This window comes from Ruditapes philippinarum, unplaced genomic scaffold (genome assembly GCF_026571515.1).
Source record: "Ruditapes philippinarum isolate M1 unplaced genomic scaffold, ASM2657151v2 ctg23734_1_1_1_1, whole genome shotgun sequence".
NCBI lineage: Eukaryota > Metazoa > Mollusca > Bivalvia > Venerida > Veneridae > Ruditapes > Ruditapes philippinarum.
In genome coordinates this window covers 1-9,425 of record NW_026863804.1, presented here as the reverse complement: position 1 = coordinate 9,425, position 9,425 = coordinate 1, and the positions used below count along the sequence as shown (strand labels likewise).

General features: G+C 29.9%; 2 long non-coding RNA genes across 2 annotated transcripts; one reads left to right on the top strand and one right to left on the bottom strand.

Annotated features, from left to right (window-relative positions):
- Window positions 1–3,789: 3,789 nt before the first annotated feature.
- On the top strand, window positions 3,790–5,334 carry LOC132723385 (uncharacterized). The gene is made up of 3 exons (XR_009624739.1): window positions 3,790–3,971; window positions 4,337–4,431; window positions 4,867–5,334. It is a non-coding gene; the product is annotated as an uncharacterized LOC132723385 (long non-coding RNA).
- A 1,160-nt stretch (window positions 5,335–6,494) lies between these two features.
- On the bottom strand, window positions 6,495–8,165 carry LOC132723384 (uncharacterized). The gene is made up of 3 exons (XR_009624738.1): window positions 8,007–8,165; window positions 7,387–7,483; window positions 6,495–7,043 (listed from the first exon to the last, which is right to left on the bottom strand). It is a non-coding gene; the product is annotated as an uncharacterized LOC132723384 (long non-coding RNA).
- Between the last annotated feature and the right edge of the window lie 1,260 nt (window positions 8,166–9,425).

Sequence of the window (9,425 nt, the reverse complement as noted above, 5' to 3'; positions counted from 1 at the left end):
ATGAACAACTAAAGCATATATCCTAGTATGAGAATATTTATTTAAAAGCATTTCATTCATTCAGGAAAACATATTTAATACATTTACACAAACGTATGTGAAGCATTTACACAAATGCATTAAGACATTTATTCATAAGTATGAAACACTTTTACAAAAATATTACATTTAAGATATTCAAAAAAACAAAAAAAAACATTTAAAACATTGTACAAAGGGTTAAAACTTCCATCCAAATTTTTTATGACCCTTACACAACGTTCTTGAAAGATTTGTAAAATTGTGTTTCGCACATTGTTATTCACATGCTTTAATTATGGCATCATACAAGTATTTATGTTATGTATAAAAACCTAATTAAGATATTTTGCAAGTATTTAAGATATTTATTCAAACGTAATCAAGATGTTCGTATCATATGTAACAACTATTATAAAAGTCATCACGGATCACGGATAAATGTTAGGTGAACAATCTGTTGCCATATGAATAAGTTAAATGCAAAACAACTTGTTTCTATAGACAAGCTGTCAACAAATGCCACCTTTGTCATTACCAAAAGAGAAGTCAATAATGAAAAAAATGCTTGCAATCTATACAGAAAAGGCTTGCAGCATTTCAATGTAACCTTACTACTGTTTATTCAATTAATACAGGAGTTTTGCTTTAAGTCAACGAGTTATTTCATGCACGTTTAGTGTTAAAATGCACTACGGATATAATATAAAAAAAAATATCAACTATGATTCAATTCTGTTTTGTAAATAATACTTTTTGTAATAGGAAACGCGGTACTTTACAACTCATTTTTAAAAAAGCACTTTATCATAAGGCTCAGATAAGAAGAAAAAATACTCAGAAATCCGTTCTAGAGATTCTCTCACGGCGTATCATTTACTTTGCTAATACCACGTTAATGTTATGATAGATTATGCAACAGATTGTCTACAATAACTTACCTGTCGTAAATTCCAGAACATTCCACAAAACTGTACAATACAATAACATACAAACAACACGTCCGTTCATTCCTGCATTTTATCTGCGCAAATAATTGTTTTTTTAATGCAAGAAAAAAGCTATTAAGCCATCTTTGTTTTGCTTTGTTCAGAGTCGTTTGTAACGTTTTCTTTCACCTCTATCTTTCAAAGGCACGAATTCCTTTTCATATTTCATTTTTCGTAAAATGTTATAACTTAATTTAAACTACACATTTTTTTAAATTTAAATTAGCTTTTCACTTTATCAAGTTATCTGCATTTAATTATCCAAGATTTTAAAATCGAAAAAGAGCAAGGTTAAATAGCAAATAATAAATAAAATATGTTTATTACACTCTCTTTTAACATAACACTATGTTTTATCTAAAGGTAAATGTATATAGTGTGCTGCTGGTAGCACTAGATAAATGATACTGATTCTCGATAAATATCTGTTAATATCAGAAATGACGCTTATGTTATTTTGTGTGTCAGTCTTCGTGGGAATTACGCATTCTGACAATATTCCAAAGAATGTTATGTAAATTATTCATAGATTTTATACTACTATTACTGTTTATTAGGACAGATTAAAAAAATACATCTGTATAATGCACGCATTAGGATATACAATGGTAAAATACTATTTCGCATAAACAGTGAACAATAATCTATAGTGGTTAAATTAAAAACAACTTAATTTACAAATGAATATCAGAAATGGTAAAATCAAATAATTTGCATAAACCGCACACAAACATTCAAAGTGTAAAATTAAATACATCTGCATAAATCACACATAAAACATAAACAACTATTAAATCAAATAGAATGCATAAAGAACCCACAAGAAATTATTGTAGTCAAATTTTATACATCTGCATAATACAAGCATAAGAATTAACTATGTTACGCATAACACAGCATTGTAAATGTAACAACTCAACTCAACTCTTTTATTTCATAATCAAAGGCCTCCGGCCCAAAATATGTATCAAACAATAAAGTAGCATTTGAATCAGGTTATGTCAATATATTAGTATTTATGACATAAATTTCAACATAATAGCAGTATCTACGACATTGTCTATTAACTTCAATACAATAACAGTATTTATGACATATACAATATATAATTACAAGTGTTCAATGGACTCACTAAGGTCTATATTTAAATTTAGTGTCTAATCTACATGCATATAGATTGACTTATTTCAATCGGAAGAACATCATTTTACAGAGATTTGTGATGCATTTTCTAATAAAACACAATTTCCTGTCGTTAAAAAAGGTATATTGATAGTGAAGATAACGAATCCATTAATTTAAGTGGGGTAAATAGGATTTCATTGTCAACATTATCCATCTGGTGTATAAGTAAATGCCGCGGAAAATTTATGTTATAGTTACACATGGAAGTACGCGGTGATCACAATTTAAGAAAGCTATTCTTTTATGATATGATCAAATAAATTTAACATAAAACTGAGCATAAATGACACTGTTCACAAAATTTCCGGGACGATCTTTTCCCTATCCCCCATATAACAGACACAACTACGTAACACATCACACGGGATGTAACTCTGGTGCTCTTACAACACACAATTATTATTCTGCTGCCATGACCGGCGTTTATATGATTTTCAATTAGATGTATGATTTTATGCGGAATGAAACGATCTATTGCGCGAGTCCTGCATATAAGAACAAGTACATAAAGTATTCACATACATCAGATTTACACTCCGGAACCAATTTTAGAGTAATTGCCAAGTTGAAAACATTTTTATTTACATTTTCTTCATATAAAAGGACCATGTTTTCGTATCTCCGTATACAAATGGTAAACTGAACAACTGCCTGATTTCATGTAATGCGGGTAGTTTCCCAAACTACCAAGACTTAATATCGTGGAAATAGGCTAAAATCTTATCATACGTAAACACGTTGTCTCCATCTGAACGGGTATTGTTTTGCATAAGGTAAAACGCATCCGTGTAAGAGCTGTTGCATTACATTGTCATAAAACATTAAAACATCTCACTTTTTCAATCAATGTATTTATTAACCTTTATAAACCAGCACTTATATGAACGTAATGGCTTCCCTTTTATTTCAATTATCACAAGTCTGCAGATTTAAACTAAAAATTTTATTTGGCTCTTCTCAAGTTCTGCAGTGCACAGGTAATCATTCCTTTGCAACCATTGTATGTGTGCGTAAACCCTCTCTTGTATGGTATTGAAAGGAAAAGCGCAGCTCGCCATAAAGAAAGGTGACTAATTACTATGTCCTATGTTCGCTTTTATCGCAATGAACATGTGAACATGCAAAATCACGAAAAGGTTTTTTAAATTAAATTTACATAAAACAGATTCGTGATGCAGAATGTTTGCATTATCGAGCCAAAAAAAGCGAAAGGACGACAAAATTAGGGAATCATACGACACATAAAATGTGTGTTTTTGCATTTTTGCGGCGTAAAGCGAAAAAACTGGCATGGTGTAAATTGGCAACTATAATTAAGCAGATGTTAAACCTTGCTTTGATGCTTTTGCACTTGTTTATTTAACATGTTTCCCAGAGATTTCAAAGGAAATTCACGAGTTCTAAAAATGTTTGTTTAGCACAGCGAATTAGGATACTTGTCTGCATCAATTCATCGATATTAAGCCAATTTGTTTATCTATATCTTTAAAAAAATCATTCCAGATTTCCTCACGGATGTAGAAACGGTATAGGGTATGTAAGTCTCGTCATGTGACTTGCGAGATTTCACGATATTTTGCACTTCCGGGTACAAACAAATATCAACAACATTGCTATTCTATATTGGGTAATACTTGTATGCCGGTAAGAAAGTAAAACTTACACGGAAAAGCAATGGATATGTGGAAATTGGCAGAGTTTTTCTTATTTCGTAACGAAATGCAAATGATTTCATCTTGTGAACAAGTATCAATGAAATACACTTCGTATAATCTTCAGGTGGGTGTGTCATTTCGAATTCGGTTTATCGCAATAAATGCTGTAATATTTTCATTTTTCTATGTAAATCTAATAAATTTGTTATTTGATATAAATTATTCGCATCTGACTTCAGACTGCTGAATTTGATTTTATCAATTTTCTATAGCGCAACCTGATTTTCTCTCAGAAATATAATGTTTAGAAATTTCGGACATCACATATTTCGGATAGAACGTTTCAATATGATTATCAGGGTGTTTTAGTTGAATATATTTTCTTAAATTCTATTTATTATTATTATTATCTGTATAAAGCACAAACAGTCAAGCTATATAACCAATTTAAATTGTCATAAAATATGATGAAATATTTTACTCCTGTAGATATTTAGACAGAGGACAGTGGTGTGAAGAAAAACGTCAGTATCCGATGTAAATACACATGCATGACATGATGTAGCTGCTGTAAAATCGTTTTGGTAAGAAATATACTTAAAGCTACTTAAACTACATTAATGAAAAACATATATTCGTGTATAACATAATGTTCACGTTTTTGTAAATAATTACAAATGTACAGTGTAGCTAAATAAACAATCAGTATGGCATATATGTAGTTTATTCATGTTGAATACTGATTAAAGTATTTTTTTTATTTTTTTCTCAAGTAAGTGGGTCATTTTTTAGTTAAATCATGTTCAGAAAATGATTACAAAAACTTGGTCACTATCACATTTTTAACATCATTTGTAAAAGCAACTCTACAATGTATATATACTAGGACACCAAGAAAGGTTTCTTCCTTTTCAACAATATTTTATATTCATGACAATATTTTTCTTGAAAATGATTGAAATTAATAGCTGACTAATTATTATTACTTTCAACTCATGATAATTTTTCTTTATATGCAGGTTTGTGATTTCATGGTTGGATCTTGAGTATTTGGCATGGCTCTTGATTTATTTTGGAGTGTTCAGATTAGAAACCAAATAGTGATACCACTAGATATAGTTGAAAGGGAATGTCCATACACAGCCTTGGAGTACATAGTAGTAGAGACATGGCAGTCCATTACAGATTTTTGTCTGAATTAAAGCTTCTTAGAGCTCCATGGCTTGTGTAAACTGTCTGACTGAATGTTTGTATTCTAATAAAAACTAAGGTTGAAGACACTTCAAAGACATATGTCAGTGTAAAAATGTTAAACAAAATATCTGTCTTTCAAACTCTTTGTTAGAAATAAATAACCTGTCATAAATTTGTATTAACTGAATTATATTTAAAGATAATTTATCTTCTGCAAATGGCTGTCCAAAACAGTTTCAACCAGGCATCATATAGTTTCAAATCAGTTAAGATAAATCTGTTATAAATAGACTTGTAAGATGACAAGAATGGTAAAAAGATAAATGTTCTGCATTTAATTTAAAAGTTTTCTATCTTGATTGAGTTTTAGTTTATATCACCATGATCACTGAAATTGTAAAAGTAATGGAATCTATAAACATTTTATAATGTATCAGTTTTAATTGATTCAAGGGAGTTTTTAATGACACATAATTCCTCAGAATTGCTTTTATTTTTATTCTTCAAAAGCTTTGAATTTGGTGTCCTGATATAGTTTCAAAAAGTAACTATTTGCAATTACATGGACCATCATTTGATTTTGTTTTAAGCAGTTAGTAAAGTTATTTTGATTAAGTATTTTGTATGAAATATATTTTGTTTAAATTTTGTTACTTTTATGATAAATAATTTATTTACTGCACTTCTTTCTTCAGGTTATAAGCATGTGACATGCTCAAAAACCATTATTTAAATATCAAAGAAAACTTTTTTCTAAGGCAAGATGTGTAAAATTCCTTCCACAAAAAGCCTTTCACTTCTCTTAGAAAAGCCATGGTTTGCATTGTACATGGCAGGTAGTAATACCAGAGTAAACAATATTAATGCAATTCATCTGTGTTGAGTATTCAGTAGCAAAACACTAGCTTGCTAGCCCTTGAAAGCCCAAGTCTGTCTCTTAATCACAAACTTGGAGAAGACATGCAATTCTGCATTCCTTGAAAGATTTTAGTGTCAGAGGGGCAGTTATTACATACCATATACATGTACTTCTTTGTGTTTCAAATTACCTGTAATATAATGTATTGAACCTGTTGACATTTGACCAAAAGTGAATTATCTATACAAAACATGCAAAACTTAGGGTTTGCACTTGATACAATACAATTACATCACTGATACATTAATATACCCAAATTGGGAATGTTTCAAAATTGTCAATGTTTCAAAAAAAATCAATGTTTTTAACTTCTGTCCATGTACATAAAAGTAAATGTAGTCATTGAAGAGCTATATGAACTATTCATCAATATTATTTAGATAGTGTCTGTTTCGATTTCAGGCCAGACAAATTCAAATGACATGCATAGTATTTAGTACTATTTACTGCAATCTAGCCATTGCTGTTAGAGAATTTAAGTACACACTTATTTTGCAGATGAACCCTTATGATCAAGAACTGCAAATAGAAGAAACAAAAAACAGTTTAAAAGTTTGATAAACTTTTATTTTTACACAAATTATAGTCCACTGCTTTGCAAATATATCACACTGATTTTCCAGTGGAAAAAAACTTCAGGAAAGCACTTGAAATTATTATTAGTTATTTGGACAATGTGACTTTACACTGTGAATGTCTACTGATACAAGAATTGGCATATTTCCTTTTACAAAAGTAAAGACTTTGAAAATTTACATGAACAAATTATCATGGAGTTATAAATCATATTCTAATTGAAAAATGGTCAGCTTGGTATCAAAGCTTTGAATGCAAATTTGTAAGCTTATCAATGATTACACTAACAATATTAGAAGTAGATGATATATAATATTTTTGCTATTTTGTTTTCTTTTTCATCTTTACATCATAGTCATTTAATGTGATTCCATGAAAATCTTTATCTCTGGTGTGTTTTCTGTAACTGTGTGTTCTCTGATATTATTCTCAAATTAAGGAACTGGAAGATGGTAGATGCAATAAAGTTCTTCCTGGACAAATTTTCCTTCATCTTTTCCTTGTTATCTGCAGAAAGAAAAATCAATAAATATGTTGTTATAAGTGTAAGACCTGAATATATTTCACTGAATAAAACATTAGAAATGATATTTACATCACTTTTAATAAGCTGGCCATGATTGACAGAAAATTTCATCTTTGAAGTAAATAAACATTAAAGATAAACAACAACACATAATACTAGTATATAACAGTCAAAAATATTTATCTTCTTCAATTTGAAACATGACTGTTTTTCATGTTTTATTTACTTATCAATTATCATGCAGTGAAATCCAAAAATTATTAAAATATTTTTTATCTTTCAGATCTCAACTAAAAAGTAATCAATTATTTTACATGTATTTACCTTTGATGAATAGATATTTCAGGATCATAGGCAGTGGAAACAGTTGATAAATGGTCCATAGTGAACATACTTGTCATATACCTCCCTGTCTACACATCTGAAATAGTTTATTCAAATATTATATTTTGTAATTCAATCATAATTTGCTAGGTACCATATTCACATGTATATATAATTGAAAAAGTTTTAGTGCCTTGATACTATTCTCCATAGTTAGAAATGGATCTATACTATTAAACTTTGCATACATCTATGATCTATCCTTTCTGATTTAATTATCAAAACTCTTACTTGGGACCTGGGGTTTATTATACCAATATAAGTTTTGAAATTTTGATAAAAATGGAAGGGAAGATATATCCGAATTACTGTGCAATGTCCGAATTTTGTATAACTCTAATATACACTAGAATTAAAGCGTTTCTCCATTGTTTATTTCAATAAGTAAAAGTGGTTTGAATAAGTTTCTCACATAAGTAGTTTTAAAACAATACCAAAAGCTAAACAACTAGAATTCACTTCCTTGACAAAACATCCGAAACAATTGTCACTATCCGAAAATAAACTAGTTTTATAAAACTCTATAAATCCCTCGGTTTTTCGTTAGATAATTGACCTACCTGCATATTTTTACCCGTGCTTTCCATTCCTGACAATCTGAAGAGGTTCGAAACAAATTTAACTTCTATATCTCTCGAGTTCTTCGGGGTTACCTATATGCGTAATGGTAAATATGTCTGCCGTTGTACCCGGAAGTGGAAAATCGAAAGTGAAAGTAAACGAGACTTACGGGCCCTATTGACAGTACATTGGTTTTGATAACGCTTGACATTCAAGCCTAGTTTGAGTAAATATATACATGAATACATTGTTCACTAAACGTTTATTTGGTAAATTTAGCTTTTTGTTGCCCCTCTTGGACCAAATATTCGTGTTTGTTGTTGCTCAACACTAAATTTTGTCTGTTGAAAAATACCTATTCCATTTGGCAATGTAATTTGATATTGCGGTCGTAACACATGAGGACAGTCATAGATTCATTTTTTTCTTTAAGTTTTCTCTCTTTCTGTTGCCGGTTTTACCGACTTTAATTGAATTACTTGAAATAATTCCGGTAGAAGTGGAACCTACGCATGCTGGTTTTGTTCTGATATCAGTCAAGTGGAATGGCTGCGTTTGTTCTGATAAAGAGGGGCTATGAAATTAAATTAATGTATTGTTTTTACAGTCTATAAACAAATTGATTTTAAACAAACAGGATTTTTTTAGCAGAAAATGCAATATACAAAGTTTTCGGCATGGGTTGTCACCGTTTTGGATTCTTTCATAAGAGGAAGCAATTCAACTAGTTAACTAGCCCCCAGTAGTTCTACTCAGGTGCCCATTCGTGCCTGAAATAATGCACCCGGTGTCTTCCTTCACAAGTAAAGCTGGAAGTCGCCATATGACTGTGTTGTCTAGTGTGTTGGTGCGACGTCAAATCCAGTCTAAAAGTACAAATATCCAAGAATTGTAAGGTTATACAGTGTGTAACAATGCTTCAAAAAGGAGTATTTATTCTTTAAAATAGTACAACAATGTAGAACCCAAAAATACAGTTCTTTAACTTATCTAATTTTCTATTTATGTATAGATTTATTGTTTCCATTGAGTCAAATAGATGTCACTTAATGCACCCTACCACCTAATACATATCATAGCATGAATGGAGATTTCAAGTTCCCGTAATACTGTGTCTATGACGCAAGAATTTAAGTCCATTGTAATTTTTAACTTTATTTAATTAATTTTTTTCATACATTTTACGTTACACCTATTTATATAAAAATATTATTACATGTACATATTTCCAAGAATTGTAAGTTTATACGGTGTAAAATAATACCTCTTATCTATTCTTAATAATGGTTAAAACACAATGTAGAACGCACAAGATGTACAGATTTCAATGATTTCATAATATATATTAACGTCATTTGGGTAATATATTACTAGCTTGAACACAAACTGAACAATAAGACGTAAGATTTAAAGAAGTT